The sequence below is a fragment of the Coregonus lavaretus genome, assembly GCF_964263955.1.
Source record: "Coregonus lavaretus genome assembly, chromosome: 17".
In the NCBI taxonomy this organism is placed as follows: Eukaryota; Metazoa; Chordata; class Actinopteri; order Salmoniformes; family Salmonidae; genus Coregonus; species Coregonus lavaretus.
Window position 1 is genome coordinate 34,050,752 of NC_140004.1, and position 15,781 is coordinate 34,066,532.

Consider the following 15,781-nt stretch of genomic DNA (forward strand, 5'->3'; position numbering starts at 1 on the left):
AATCAAGTTGTAGAAACATCTCAAGGATGATCAATGGAAACAGGATGCATTTGAGCTCAATTTCGAGTCTCATAGCAAAGAGTGAATATGATATTTCAGTTTTTGTTTTTTTATAAATTAGCAAAAAATCTAAAAATCAGTTTTTGCTTTGTCATTATCGGGTATTGTGTGTTGATTGATGAGGGAAAAAAACAATTTAATAAATTTTAGAATAAGGCTGTGACGTAACAAAATGTGGAAAAAGTGAAGGTCTGAATCCTTTCCGAATGCACTCTCTTGGGTAAATAAATGAAACTATCTCCAGTAGGCTAATCTTTTTGAGTGTGAACTGTATTACTGTACTGTATTGTATTATACTGTATTATATGGACTGGAATTACACACATCGTTCAGACCATGATAAAGCAGGGAGAGAACATGCGATTCTGGTGCAGCACATGCAGCCAACAAAGTTACAAGTATAGGCTAGCGAATTTGATTTTAATTTTGAAATATAATAGGGCCAATTTGTAAAATTAGTAGGCTGACGCATATATACACTACATTACCAAAAGTATGTGGACACCTGCTCGTCGAACATCTCATGGGCATTTACAGTATATGGAGTTGGTCCTCCCTTTGCTGCTATAACAGACTCCACTCTTCTGGGAAGGCTTTCCACTAGATGTTGGAATATTGCTGCGGGGACTTGCTTCCATTCGGCCACAAGAGCATTAGTGAGGTCGGGCTGTGATGTTGGGCGATTAAGCCTGGATCGCAGTCGGCTTTCCAATTCATCCCAAAGGTTTTCGATGAGGTTGAGGTCAGGGCTCTGTGCAGGCCAGTCAAGTTCTTCCACACCGATTTAGACATACAATTTCTGTATGGACCACGCTTTGTGCACGGGAGCATTGTCATGCTGAAACAGGAAAGGTCTTCCCCAAACTGTTGCCAAAAAGTTGGAAGCACAGAATCATCTAGAATGTAATTGTATGCTGTAGCATTAAGATTTCCCTTCACCGAACCGCCAAACCCAGATTCGTCTGTCGGACTGCCAGATGGTGAAGCGTGATTCATCACTTCAGAGAACGCGTTTTCACTGCTTCAGAGCCTAATGGCGGCGAGCTTGACACCATTCCAGCCGACGCTTGGCATTGTGCATTGTGATCTTAGGCTTGTATACGGGTGCTCTGCCATGGAAACCCATTTTATGAAGCTCCCAACGAACAGTTCTTGTGCTGACATTGCTTCCAGAGGCAGTTTGGAACTGGGTAGTGATTGTCGCAACCGAGGACAGACGATTTTTACGCGCTACACACTTCAGCACTCGGTGGTCCCGTTCTGTGAGCTTGTGTGGCCTACCACTTCGCAGCTGAGCCGTTGTTCCTCCTAGACGTTTCCATTTCACAATAACAGCACTTACAGTTGACTGGGGCAGATCTAGCAGGGCAGAAATTTGACGAACTGACTTGTTGGAAAGGTGGCATCATATGACAGTGGCACGTTGAAAGTCACTGAGCTCTTCAGTAAGGCCATTCTACTGTCAATGTTTGTCTATGGAGATCGCATGGCGGTGTGCTCGATTTTATACACCTGTCAGCAATGGGTGTTGCTGAAATAACTGAATCCACTAATTTGAAGGGGTGTTCACATACTTTTGTATTTATAGTGTACCTTACATAATATCTCCCTTAATGTTATTAGCCTACCTCCTCCTTCCCTCTCTATTGTTGCTTCATTCCTTCCCCGCTTTCAACAGTTAAATGAAATAAGTTTTATTGTCCTGATCTTCAGCATTCTAATGTCATCCTTGAATAATATATTACTATAATTAGATGCAGAATGGTTTCACTTCTCTTCACGAACAAGAGCTTGCGTCCCTCTTCGAATAGTCTACTGGTATAAGAAATGCTAAAATAAAAAAATAAGGTGACCACCAAAAGCCATGCTTCCCAAAAGAATTAACAAAAAAAAAAAATTAAAAGACATATAAAATACATTTTATTTAGTTTCTCTACCTGATGTACCTGGCGCCGACGAGGATGGCGGCCTCGCCACTAGCTCTTAGGAAACATTGCGGTGTTTTTTGTTGTTGTATGTATTATTTTTTATATTATTAACTCAGAAGGTGTTTTGTATCATTACATACAGCCGGGAAAAACTATTGGATATCAGAGCGGTGGTAACTCACCAGCATTACGACCAGGAATACGACTTTCCCGAAGCAGATCCTTTGTTTGCTCTCCCCAGGGCAATTGAACTGATTCCAGCGGCTGACCCAAAACATCGCCGGCAGAGGAGAGGCACTTTGAGCGGCCTGCTGGTTCGACTTAGGAGGCGCGCACACCACCCACCGCTTCCAAGTATACTGCTCGCTAATGTTCAGTCTCTGGTTAACAAGCTCGATGAGCTCCGGGCAAGGATTTCTTTCCAGAGAGACATCAAGGCCTGTAACATACTTTGTTTCACGGAAACATAGCTCTCTGGGGATATTCTGTCAAAATTGGTCCAGCCAGATGGGTTCGCAGTTCATCGCACAGACAGGAGTAAATATCTCTCCGGGAAGCAGAAGGGCGGAGGTGTGTGTTTCATGATTAACGACTCATGGTGTAATTGTAGTAACATACAGGAACTCAAGTCCTTCTGTTCACCCGACCTAGAATACCTCACAATCAAATGCCGACCGTATTATCTCCCAAGATAATTTTCTTCGGTTATAGTCACGGCCGTGTATATCCCCCCTCAAGCCGATACCACAACGGCCCTCAAAGAACTTCACTGGACTTTATGCAAACTGAAAACCACATATCCTGAGGCTGCATTTATTGTAGCCGGGGATTTTAACAAAGCAAATTTGAGGACTAGGCTGCCGAAGTTCTATCAACATATTGACTGTTGTACTCGCGCTGCTAAAATCCTCGACCATTGCTATTCAAACTTCCGGGATGGTTATAAGGCCCTCCCCCGCCCTCCTTTCGGCACATCTGACCAGAACTCCATTTTGGTCCTCCCTTCCTATAGGCACAAACTCAAACAGGAAGTACCCGTGCTAAGGACTATTCAACGCTGGTCTGACCAATGGGAATCCACACTTCAAGATTGTTTTGATCACGCGGACTGGGATATGTTCCGGGTAGCTTGCAAAAATAATTTAGACGAATACACTGAAACGGTGACTGAGTTTATCAGGAAGTGTATAGGTGATGTTGTGCCAACTGTGACTATTAAAACCTACCCTAACCAGAAACCGTGGATAGATGGCAGCATTCGCGCAAAACTGAAAGCGCGAACCACTGCATTTAACCATGGCAAGGTGACTGGGAATATGGCAGAATACAAACAGTGTAGCTACTCACTCTGCAAGGCAATTAAACTGGCAAAACATCAGTATAGAGACAAAGTGCAGTCACAATTCAATGGCTCAGACACGAGACATATGTGGCAGGGTCTACAGACAATCAAAAGGAAAACCAGCCATGTCGCCGACACTGACGTCTCGCTTCCAGACAAGCTAAACACCTTCTTCGCCCGCTTTAAGGATAACACAGTGCCACTGACGAGGCCCACTACCAAGGACTGTGGCCTCTCCTTCTCCGTGGCCGATGTGAGTAAGACATTTAAGCATGTTAACCCCCGCAAGGCTGCCGGCCCAGACGGCATCCCTAGACGCGTCCTCAGAGCATGCGCAGACCAGCTGGCTGGTGTGTTTACGGACATATTCAATCTCTCCCTTTCCCAGTCTGCTGTACACACATGCTTCAAGATGGCGACCATTGTTCCTGTACCCAAGAAAGCAAAGGTAACTGAACTAAATGACTATTGCCCCGTAGCACTCACCTCTGTCATCATGAAGGGCTTTGAGAGACTAGTCAAGGATCATATCACCTCTACCTTACCTTACCTGTCACCCTAGATCCACTTCAGTTTGCTTACCGCCCCAATAGATCCACAGACAATGCAATCACCATCACACTGCACACTGCCCTATCCCATCTGGACAAGAGGAATACCTATGTAAGAATGCTGTTCATTGACTATAGCTCAGCATTCAACACCATAGTACCCTCCAAGCTCATCATTAAGCTCAAGGCCCTGGGTCTGAACCCCGCCCTGTGCAACTGGGTCCTGGACTTCCTGATGGGCTGCCCCCAGGTGGTGAAGGTAGGAAACAACATCTCCACTTCGCTGATCCTCAACAAGGGTGCGTGCTCAGCCCCCTCCTGTACTCCCTGTTCACCTATGACTGCGTGGCCAAGCACTAATGATGATTGCGGCGTCTCCAACTCAATCATCAAGTTTGCAGACAACACAACAGTAGTAGGCTTGATTACCAACAATGACAAGACCGCCTACAGTGAGGAGGAGAGGGCTCTGGGAGTGTGATGCCAGGAAAATAACCTCTCACTCAACGTCAACAAAACAAAGGGATGATCGTGGACTTCAGGAAACAGCAGAGGGTGCACCCCCCTATCCACATCGACGGGACCACAGTGGAGAAGGTGGAAAGCTTCAAGTTCCTTGGCGTACACATCACTGACAAACTGAAATGGTCCACCCACGCAGACAGTGTGGTGAAGAAGGCGCAACAGAGCCTCTTCAACCTCAGGAGGCTGAAGAAATGTGGCTTGGCACCTAAAACCCTCACAAACTTTTACAGATGCACAATTGAGAGCATCCTGTTGGGCCTTATCACCGCCTGGTACGGCAACTGCACCGCAGGGCTCTCCAGAGGGTGGTGCGGTCTGCCGAACGCATTACCGGGGGCAAACTACCCACCCTCCAAGACACCTACAGCACCCGATGTCACAGGAAGGCCAAAAAGATCATCAAGGACATCAACCACCCGAGCCACTGCCTGTTCACCCCGCTATCATCCAGAAGGCGAGGTCAGTACAGGTGCATCAAAGCTGGGACAGAGAGAATGAAAAACAACTTCTATCTCAAGGCCATCAGACTGTTAAATAGCCATCACTTGCACATTAGAGGCTGCTGCTGCCTATTGAAATCACTGGCCACTTTAAGAAATGGAACACTAATAATGTTTACATATCTTGCACTACTCATCTCATATGTATATACTGCATTCTATTCTATAATATTCTACTGTATCTTAGTCCATGCCGCTCTGTCATTGCTTGTCCATATATGTATATATTCCTAAATTCCATTCCTTACTAGATTTCGCTACACCCGCAATAACATCTGCTAAACACGTGTATGTGACAAATAAAATATGATTTGATTTGATTTGTTTCATAATTTTCCTTCAATTCGCAAGAGGCTGAATGTATCTCACTGGAGAAAGCATCCAAGCGAGTGAAAGAGCACCCCTCTGTCTCTCTAAGTGTAGGCCATCTATCTGATGCTGTCTGGTCCAAATGAGTATGACATTGTTTCCGCCCGTAGCATTGAATGCCTTTTAATGGGGTGATTGTTGTCTAATCGGGTGTCAATGTGATGGCTCGTTGCAGTGATGTATGACAGCGTGTTCATAGCCGTCCAACAATCTGTTGTTAACGCCACGTATGGTGTTTGAGAGCTTGCGCTTTGTAGGCCTACTTGAACTTGCTGAGCAATCATTGTACAATTTCTCCGTCAGGGCTGTTTACAACATTGCATCTTATAGTCTGGTTCTAGATATGCCATTAGGGTATTGAAGCCGACATTCTCTGTCATTGACAATGGCTGAATATCAACTGAAATCATTTCTGAAATCAGCGCTGTGATTTTCTCACTCCGTCCTTTATTGGACTGCAGCCAGCAATGGGTTTTGTCATCCCTTTCAGCATTGCTCCTGTCCTGCCATTGTAGCTCAATTCCACCTTGCGAAGTTTGCATTTCATCACTTTCTCATTTAGCTGCTTAGCTGCTGTCGCTTCCCTGTCTCACTCTGCCATTTTTCCAACTGTTAAGGACGATGACATGCAGAGCGCTTTATATCCATGGCAAATCATTTGAATGATGCATATGTCCTCCTACTAACATTACAACATTGTTGCATTAGGTATTTGTTTCATTTTTATTTTTCCCTTTATGATGATGATCGGGGCCTGTTAGTGGTAGTTTTCTGATAACTGCACTGTGATTGTAATTTTCTGTTATGGATTTTTTCTAAACCTTAACAATCACAGCCCTAATAGACACCAGTCAAGTTGCCGCTCTCTTGTGGCCTGGCTGGTCTAGTGCTGATGCCGCACCCACCATCACACATCTAAAGTGTGGGTATAGGTTTGAATCCTGCCTACTGTCCTTTGACCCAACCTCCCTCTTTCCCCACTGTCATCCTCTCTTACTGTCTGTTCTTTAAAATCTGTAAATCCCTTCTAAAATATATTTTGAAAACAAACCAAAAAACGTGCCTCTTAGTTTTTGACACTTTTCCACTTTTGTGCATCCATCCATTATTAACTTAACTGACATGAACCATAACAGAGGTAGGCTACTACATCCTTGTGGTACAGGACAATTATTTAAAGAAAATGTCTGTCTTTTTTTGCTGCTGGTGCGTCAGCTGGAGAGAACTGTGGGCCTGAAAGACCTGTCAGTATATCGTGGTGATGGAGGCAACGATGAGGGAAATATCTGCAGCCATCTTTGTCTGGAAAATCTCTGATTTCACAAAGAAAAGACAGGAAGCTGTTGCTGGCAGAGCCCCAGCTATGTTCTCCCCTGGTAGCATATTTTTTATCAACCACTTTTATAATTCAGACATCAAAGTAAACCACTATATGGTACAACTTGCCTAATGTCAAATCATACATTTTGCATACTATATTACTGTATATTGTAATTGTTCAATCATGTTTGAAAAATGATGGGCCAGTTTGGCTCGGACAAGGCTTACTTACTTACTAAGCATTTCTGTCCATTTTGTAGGATTTTACACCAGCAAATATGGCTGCAAGATGTGTCTCCGGATTTATCTGAATGGGGACGGGACGGGGCGCCTGTCTCTGTTCTTCGTGGTGACAAGGGGACACAGTGACGCCCTCCTCAGATCACCCTGGCGGCTCGGGTATTCAATCCAGCGACCTTTTGGTTGTTCGCCCAACGCTCTAACTGATAGGCTACCTGACACATATGTTATAATCTATATGCTATCGGTTATACAGTATATTCTATGTGCTACATAAGTTAAACATTCATTACCCATTTGAACAATATTTCTCTCATCATAATATCTTGAATGTGTTGCTTCTACCTTTTTTGTTTTGGAGTGTGTGGTACTGTGAGAAGCGGAATGTTAAAGGGCAATCTGTAGTTACGACATCCATTTTCGGTCTTAATGATATATACTCATTGATTCTTGAAGAACAGAATTGATATGAGTTGGCCAATATGTAGGCCTATGTTATCTGGCTATGCGCTATGCAGTAGGCTGTAGGCTTGTTCATTTAGCTGACAAGATATGCTTATAAGTCCCGTGCCATTATTTTATTTTCTATGATTTTATAGTAAGAAGAATATAATTGAACTTAGCTGAATAAAAAATAAATTATATTTTCCCCATGTAGGAGCGAGTGCGCATATGAAGTGGCTATGTTGAGTGTAAAAGTGATCATTTGAAACAGGTCCTATATGCTAGATTCAGAGTTATTTGGCAACCTTAGTTGTGAATGATACAAACCTTATGTCTTCGAAATCAAAACATATATGGGCTGCATGGTGTGACTGTAGGCTATTAATGATTTGACAAAGTAGCAAAAAAAGCTTGCGCTCTGTTCCTTGCCTCAGGCTGCACAGCTGTTCTCTCATCAAGTGATCATATTTTCACCCATCAGTATCACGGCTCAGGCTAAGACCCAAATGCAGACACAGGAGACGGATAGTACGAGTCTCAGAGTTTATTACTGAACAAGGGGCAGGCAAAAGGTAAGTCAAGGCAGGCAAAGAGTCGTAATCCAAATCAGAGTCAGGCAGGTACAGGACGGCAGGCAGGATCTGGGTCAGGACAGGCAGAAAGGTCAGAACTGGGAAGACAAGGAAAAACAAAAACTAGAGCACTGGAAACACGCTGGTAGGACTTGACGGGACAAGATGAACTGGCAACAGACAAACAGAAAACGCTGGTATAAATACACAGGGGATAATGAGGGAAAATGGGAGACACCTGGTGGGGGGTGGAGACAAGCACAAAGACAGGTGAAACAGATCAGGGTGTGACAGTACCCCCCAAAAGCGCAAGGGTGCAGCTTTTGGTCCTGGTCAGAACGCTGGGACAGGACGGCCCCCACTCTGACATCTGAGGCATCGACCTCCACCACAAACTGACGGGACGGGTCCGAATGGATTAAGATGCGGGCAGTAGTGAATCGATGTTTGAGGTCCAAGAACGCCCGGTCAGCTGCTGGAGACCATGTGAATGGAACCTTGGGAGAGGTGAGTGCTGAGGGGGGGAAGCCAGGGTGCTCTAACCCCAGATGAAGGGGTTACAAATCCCAGGAAACGTTGAGAAAATCCCAGGAAACGTTGCAGCTGCACTCTGGATGTGGGTTGAGGCCAATCCACCACTGCTCTCACCTTGTCTGGATCCATCTGTATGTGTCCTGCAGTGATGATGTATCCTAGGAAGGAGATGGTGGAGCAATGGAATTCACACTTCTCTGCTTTGACAAAAAGTTGGTTCTCCAGGAGACGCTGAAGGACCTGTCGGACATGTAGGACGTGCTCTTGAGCTGAACGGGAAAAGACAAGGATGTCGTCGAGGTAGACAAACATGAACCAGTTCAGCATGTCCCGGAGCACATCGTTGACCAGTGCCTGGAACACAGCGGGAGTGTTGGTCAGTCCGAATGGCATAACCAAATACTCATAGTGCCCACTAGCCGTGTTAAAGGCTGTCTTCCACTCGTCTCCTTCCCGTATCCGAACCAGATGGTAGGAGTTCCGAAGGTCCAACTTTGAGAAGATGGTTGCTCCCTGAAGAGGTTCGAAAGCCGAGGAGATGAGTGGTAGAGGGTAACGTTTTTTAACCGTGACGTCATTAAGGCCCTGGTAGGCGATACACGGGTGCAGGGTTTTGTCCTTCTTCTCCACAAAAAAGAACCCTGCACCGGCGGGAGAGGCAGAAGGACGAATACTCCCTGCAGCGAGAGAGCCCTCAATGTACTCTTCAATAGCCTTGGTCTCCAGACCCGACAGGGAGTAAAGCTGCCCCCGAGTTGGTGTAGTGCCGGGAGAAGGTAAACGGCGCAGTCGTAGGGTCGATGCGGAGGGAGAGACGTAGCGCGGGACTTGTTGAAGACTTCCCGGAGGTCCAGGTACTCCGCGGGAATGGCGGAGAGATCCGAGGCTTCTCCCAAGCCTGCAGAAAGACGTCCTAGGGCAGGCTGTGCCAACTTAAGACAATGCGCAGAATGGGGTCCAACCCACAATATAACCAGTAGCCCAGTCGATCAGGGGATTGTGCTTTTCTGGAGCCATGAATACCTCAAAACCACGGGTACATGGGGAGATTATATGAGCAGGAACTGCATACTCTCACTGTGATTTCCTGATACTCGTAGGTTGATTTGGAACCGTATTGTGGGTGACTCTGCCAATAGAGCACCCATCCAGCGCTCTGACGTCCATGGGATTGGAGAGGGGTTGAGTGGAGATTCCCAGCTCCGACACCAAGGTAGCGCCGACAAAGCTCTCGTCGGCCCCAGAGTCAATGAACACCCAGAGAGATTTGGCCTGGTCACCCCACAACAGGGTGGCATGGAGAGGGGTGCAAGTAATGGGAGATTGGAAAATCCCTGCACGGCTCACCAGAGTACTCGTACCTACTGATGAGCCCGGTCTTTTTAATGGACAGGTGGGAATATAATGTCCTGTAGTCCCGCAATATAGACTGCTCCTGGTGCTCAATCTGTGTAAATGTTCATCCGGAGACAATCTAGCCCTTCCCAGTAGCTTGGGCTCTGGAGCAGGCGAGTCGACCGTCCTCGTGATTTCCGTGGGCACTCAGGTGACATCGGATTCTCTCGGTAAGGTGAACGTCGGGAACTTCTGGGATTCCTCGTGATTCCAGTGGGCACTCGGGTGACATCGGATTCTGTAGAGCAGGTGAGAGCAGTGGACGAGCGAGTGTGACTGGGAATAGACTTCCTCTCCCTCCTACGTTCCCGTAGCTGGCCATCTATCTGTAATGTTAAGGCGATGAGGGAGTCGAGGTCCATGGGAAGCTGCCGGGCTGCGAGTTCGTCTTTAACCTCCTCGGATAATCCGTGAAGGAACGTGTCGAAAAGAGATTCCGGGTTCCAGGCACTCTCAGCGGCCAACGTGCGAAAATGTACCGCGTAGTCTGCCACACTATGAGAGTTTTGGCGCAGTTGGAGTAGCTTCCGAGCAGCCGCTCTCCCAGAGAACGGAGAGTCGAACACCTATTCTGCCACATAATCCTCCCGCCTGTTGCTCCCACACCGCCGTAGCCCAGGCGAGTGCCCCCCCGGACATCAACGTTATAAGATATGCTATCTTTGAACGGTCCGATGGAAACAAAGAGGGCTGCAGCTCAAAAATGAGGGAGCACTGGGAGAGAAACGCCCGGCAGGTTCTGGGATCCCCAGCGTAGCCCTCCGGAGGAGGTAAACAGGGTTCTCGGGAAGCCGGGGTAGGCTGGGGAGAAGCACCGCTGGTAGCGGGGTTACTGAGAGTCTGGGAGGTTTCCGTTATGGCTTGCTGCCTAATAGATAGTCAGCGGAATCGTTCCAACAATGCACTGACGGCATGGTCATGTTGTTCCGCCAAGGTGTAGAATCCTTCCATAAGGTTAAGTAGTAACTCCTTGTGTCTTCCAATGGTGGCTCCTTGTGAGGAAACAGTGTTGCAGAGCTGGTCCGAGTCTGCTGGGTCAGTCATGGCCAGTTCGTACCATCACGGCTCAAGCTAAGACCCAGATGCAGACACAGGAGACGGATAGTACGAGTCTCAGAGTTTATTACTGAACAAGGGGCAGGCAAAAGGTAAGTCAAGGCAGGCAAAGAGTCATAATCTAAATCAGAGTCAGGCAGGTACAGAATGGCAGGCAGGATCAGGGTCAGGACAGAAAGAAAGGTCAGAACTGGGAAGACTAGGAAAAACAAAAACTAGAGAACTGGAAACACGGGAACATGCTGGTAGGACTTGATGGGACAAGATGAACTGGCAACAGACAGGTATAAATACACAGGGGATAATGGGGAAAATGGGAGACACCTGGTGGGGGGTGGAGACAAGCACAAAGACAGGTGAAACCGATCAGGGTGTGACAATCAGACTATTCTCCAATTTAATTTTGTCTTTACTAATACAGTTGAAGTCGGAAGTTTACATACACCATAGCCAAATACAGTGAGGGAAAAAAGTTTTTGATCCCCTGCTGATTTTGTACGTTTGCCCACTGACAAAGAAATGATCAGTCTATAATTTTAATGGTAGGTTTATTTGAACAGTGAGAGACAGAATAACAACAAAAAAATCCAGAAAACGCATGTCAAAAATGTTTTTTAATGAGGGAAATAAGTATTTGACCCCCTCTCAATCAGAAAGATTTCTGGCTCCCAGGTGGCTTTTATACAGGTAACGAGCTGAGATTAGGAGCACACTCTTAAAGGGAGTGCTCCTAATCTCAGCTTGTTACCTGTATAAAAGACACCTGTCCACAGAAGCAATCAATCAATCAGATTCCAAACTCTCCACCATGGCCAAGACCAAAGAGCTCTCCAAGGATGTCAGGAACAAAATTGTAGACCTACACAAGGCTGGAATGGGCTACAAGACCATCGCCAAGCAGCTTGGAGAGAAGGTGACAACAGTTGGTGCGATTATTCGCAAATGGAAGAAACACAAAAGAACTGTCAATCTCCCTCGGCCTGGGGCTCCATGCAAGATCTCACCTCGTGGAGTTGTAATGATTATGAGAACGTGAGGAATCAGCCCAGAACTACACGGGAGGATCTTGTCAATGATCTCAAGGCAGCTGGGAGCATAGTCACCAAGAAAACAATTGGTAACACACTACGCCGTGAAGGACTGAAATCCTGCAGCGCCCGCAAGGTCCCCCTGCTCAAGAAAGCACATATACAGGGCCGTCTGAAGTTTGCCAATGAACATCTGAATGATTCAGAGGAGAACTGGGTGAAAGTGTTGTGGTCAGATGAGACCAAAATCAAGCTCTTTGGCATCAACTCAACTCGCCATGTTTGGAGAAGGAGGAATGCAGCCTATGACCCCAAGAACACCATCCCCACTGTCAAACATGGAGGTGGAAACATTATGCTTTGGGGGGTTTTTTCTGCTAAGGGGACAGGACAACTTCACCGCATCAAAGGGACGATGGACGGGGCCATGTACCATCAAATCTTGGGTGAGAACCTCCTTCCCTCAGCCAGGGCATTGAAAATGGGTTGTGGATGGGTTTTCCAGCATGACAATGATCCAAAACACACGGCCAAGGCAACAAAGGAGTGGCTCAAGAAGAGGTACATTAAGGTCCTGGAGTGGCCTAGCCAGTCTCCAGACCTTAATCCCATAGAAAATCTGTGGAGGGAGCTGAAGGTTCGAGTTGCCAAACATCAGGCTCGAAACCTTAATGACTTGGAGAAGATCTGCAAAGAGGAGTGGGACAAAATCCCTCCTGAGATGTGTGCAAACCTGGTGGCAAACTACAAGAAACGTCTGACCTCTGTGATTGCCAACAAGGGTTTTGCCACCAAGTACTAAGTTATGTTTTGCAGAGTGGTCAAATACTTATTTCCCTCATTAAAATGCAAATCAATTTATAACATTTTTGACATGCGTTTTTCTGGATTTTTGTTGTTGTTATTCTGTCTCTCAATGTTCAAATAAACCTACCATTAAAATTATAGACTGATCATGTCTTTGTCAGTGGGCAAACGTACAAAATCAGCAGGGGATCAAATACTTTTTTCCCTCACTGTACATTGAAACTCAGTTTTTCACAATTCCTGACATTTAATCCTAGTAAAAATTCCCATGTCTTAGGTCAGTTACTATCACCACTTTATTTTAAGAATGTGAAATGTCAGAATAATAGTAGAAAGAATGATTTATTTCAGGTTTTATTTCTTTCATCACATTCCCGGTGGTTCAGAAGTTTACATACACTCAATTAGTATTTTGTAGCATTGCCTTTAAATTGTTTAACTTGGGTCAACCGTTTCGGGTAGCCTTCCACAAGCTTCCCACAATAAGTTGGGTGAATTTTGGCCCATTCCTCCTGACAGAGCTGGTGTAACTGAGTCAGGTTTGTAGGCCTCCTTGCTCGCACACGCTTTTTCAGTTCTGCCCACACATTTTCTATAGGATTGAGGTCAGGGCTTTGTGATGGCCACTCCAATACCTTGACTTTGTTGTCCTTAAGCCATTTTGCCACAACTATGGAAGTATGCTTGGGGTCATTGTCCATTTGGAAGACCCATTTGCGACCAAGCTTTAACTTCCTGACTGATGTCTTGAGATGTTGCTTCAATATATCCACATAATTTTCCTTCCTCATGATGCCATCTATTTTGTGAAGTGCACCAGTCCCTCCTGCAGCAAAGCACCCCCACAGCATGATGCTGCCACCCCCGTGCTTCACAGTTGGGATGGTGTTCTTCGACTTGCAAGCCTGCCCCTTTTTCCTCCAAACATAACGATGGTCATTATGGGCAAACAGTTCTATTTTTGTTTCATCAGACCAGAGGACATTTCTCCAAAAAGTACAATCTTTGTCCCCATGTGCAGTTGCAAACCGTAGTCTGGCTTTTTTATGGCGGTTTTGGAGCAGTTGCTTCTTCCTTGCAGAGCGGCCTTTCAGGTTATGTCGATATAGGACTCGTTTTACTGTGGATATAGATACTTTTGTACCTGTATCCTCCAGCATCTTCACAAGGTCCTTTGCTGTTGTTCTGGGATTGATTTGCACTTTTCGCACCAAAGTACATTCATCTCTAGGAGACAGAATGCGTCTCCTTCCTGAGCGGTATGACGGCTGCATAGTCCCATGGTGTTTATACTTGCATGCTATTGTTTGTACAGATGAACGTGGTATCTTCATGCGTTTGGAAATTGCTCCCAAGGATGAACCAGACTTGTGGAGTTCTACACATTTTTTTCTGAGGTCTTGGCTGATTTCTTTTGATTTTCTCATGATGTCAAGCAAAGAGGCACTGAGTTTGAAGGTAGGCGTTGAAATACATCCACAGGTACACCTCCAATTGACTCAAATGATGTAAATTAGCCTATCAGAAGCTTCTAAAGCCATGACATCATTTTCTGGAATTTTCCAAGCTGTTTAAAGGCACAGTCAACTTAGTGTATGTAAACTTCTGACCCACTGGAATTGTGTTACAGTGCATTATAAGTGAAATAATCTGTCTGTAAACAATTGTTGGAAAAATTACTTGTGTCATGCACATGCACAAAGTAGATGTCCTAACCGACTTGCTAAAACTATAGTTTGTTAACAAGAAATTTGTGGAGTGGTTGAAAAACTAGTTTTAATGACTCCAACCTAAATGTACGTCAACTTCCGACTTCAACTGTATGTAAAATTAGTTTAGATTTAGAATGGCCCATTATCAAATTGGCAGGAACAGGGGCAGGGGAAGAAAGACATGCCATCTGTATGCACTGGATTAGGGAATGGAGACTACGCGCTTTCCCCCTGATCTGTTTTGTAGACTGCTTCGCTCGAGAAGGAATAAAGGAGAGAGAGGAGGAAATGTTAACACATGGTGGTGAGATATTCTGTATAGCTAAAGGTAATGTGTCACCCAATTAATTAATTATGAAAATGTCCCTATTACTAGGCTATTCAAAATCAAATACAAATTCACTAATTGTAGGCTAACTGTAAGCAGCCCCCAATCACTGAACCAACAGCATCGCCTAAGGCTATACATTCTCTCTCAGACTCATGGATAGTCATTTTGGAGCATAGCATAAGGTAACCAGTCCATCCAGTATGTATAATAATACTGTCCACAATCAAAGGCGATTACTCAAATGTGTTTAATTTTGGAGAATAGGCTATACCAATTATGTACCAAATACATCTTAAATCAGTTTAGTTTGATGTTTTTCTGTCATGTGTAATATGCGGTAAGCTAAGTATTGTATAATGGGACAATCATCATTTTAATTCAGGTTTTTCTTTCGGGCTTGGGTTTATAAACCTATGCATATGCATAAGCTCTAATATGCATATGGTGTTTTGAATTAATCATCACCTTAGAAAGCGCTGTCCATTTCGTTGTGTTAGGCTTTGAAACAACATCCACAACAACCATGTTTTACACTGTTTTAACCTGCTGTTGAACTTGTTTCTTCAAATTGATCATCAAAGTGAGGTGAGTTTTAAAAGTATGATAGGCCTACTGTTTGATGTGATTTTTGATTGTCAGAGTGGTTAGATGGACAATAGAGCCCTAAGTACCAGGCTATTAGCACATGATGGTAGTTAGCAAGTTGGGTACTACCAAAGCATGTCCAGAGTGCATAAAACTAGATTACCATGATTTTAAGGTCAAGTGGAATTTGACTGTGGTCATGACTCATGACTGCCAGTTCACCGCAACAGCCTCAGTTCAACTATCGTACCCCATCAGCACCCAAAATATAAGCTTGTTTTACTCCAATGTTTGGGGTTTGTGTATGTTTGAAAGATTAAGTATGGACCTGTCATGTTCAACAATAAATCTTCAGGTCAAGCCCGGGAGAGCTGGGGTTGAACAGAGTTTATACTGAACATGAGTGTTTTTGCAAGATAAGGGATTGATTGATTGTATTACTATTGATTCTGAACTGAATAAAATTCCAATTTAGCCGCTAT